The sequence below is a fragment of the Chrysochloris asiatica genome, unplaced genomic scaffold, assembly GCF_000296735.1.
Source record: "Chrysochloris asiatica unplaced genomic scaffold, ChrAsi1.0 scaffold00145, whole genome shotgun sequence".
In the NCBI taxonomy this organism is placed as follows: domain Eukaryota; kingdom Metazoa; phylum Chordata; class Mammalia; order Afrosoricida; family Chrysochloridae; genus Chrysochloris; species Chrysochloris asiatica.
The window spans coordinates 5,701,391-5,702,656 of NW_006408663.1; positions in this window are offsets into that span (position 1 = coordinate 5,701,391).

Sequence of the window (1,266 nt, forward strand, 5' to 3'; positions counted from 1 at the left end):
AATGAAGTCCTTGACAGCTTCAATCTTTTCTCCATTGATAAGAACATTGTTTATTGGTCCAGTGGTGAGGATTTTTGTTTTCTTTACATTGAGATGCAATTCATACCGAAGACATGAATCTCTTAGATCTTCAACAGTAAATGTTTTAAGTCCTCTTCACTTGCAGCAAGCAAGGTTTTAGACAACAGAAGATGGAAATGGTTTCGATTTCTTCATTGGTATTCGTGGTTGAAGTACAAATCTGAATAATAATTGTTTGATTGGCCTTCCTTGTAACTGTATAGACATTATCCTGTCATTGACATTGTACTTCAAAATAGATCTTGAAATATTTAATTTGTCATGTCTAGTATATATTATTGCTTAAATGGTATGGGAGCCTTGTATGACTGCCTCTGGCTTCACAAGGGGGAAAGAGAATCAAAGTCACAATCAGCCCAATGTTGATTCCTACGAAGTGAAGATTTGACATGCTTCTACGCTACACCCTTCTTTATCCTATTCTAACACCAACCATTTTTTCCACAGCACTCTCTGCTTCACATTTGGGTTCTACAATCCATTGCAATTGTCACACAGAACTCATAAAATTACTCACAATGATGGAGTTTATTAGCCAAGTAAACAGGGTACAATTCAGTATCAAAATCAACTCAGGACCTAGCTGTTCTCCAATCAGGAACGCCTCTTGTCTGTTACACTGCAGGTACACCTGCTCTTGTTTTCAGCCTCTCAGCCTTGTGGTCCCTTTGTCTTTGCCCTGCTTAAGCACATTACACAGTTCTTTTACCCAGTCTGTGAATGTCCAAAGGTACATTCTTCCAGGCAGTTTCCTGACCATAGGCACTCAGCTTTACTCAGTACACAGGCCTGTCACCCCATGCCACTAACTCTACCGTTGCCTTTTTAGTCTCTGTTTCTTGAGGTAGGGATCTCACATGTCATTTATGCTCTTTGGGATCTTCCATCTTTGCTTCTGAGATGACTTCTTTTAAGCATAGTGGAGGACAAAACTAACCAATCCCAGTCTTAAAGTCCTGTATGCCTTATTTGCATGGTTCTACCCAATCCCAGGACTCTTGGTGTGGTGCTATAGGACAAACACAAGATCATAAGGTCAGTTTGAACAGCAAGGCCAGCACCAAGAGTTCCTCAGAAACTCTACAGAGGGTCACTATGCATTGGAACTGACTCAATGGCATTTAAGAACAACAATAGACCCAATCAGTTGCTGAAAATTAAGAATTAAGAAGAATTTGGAGAGAA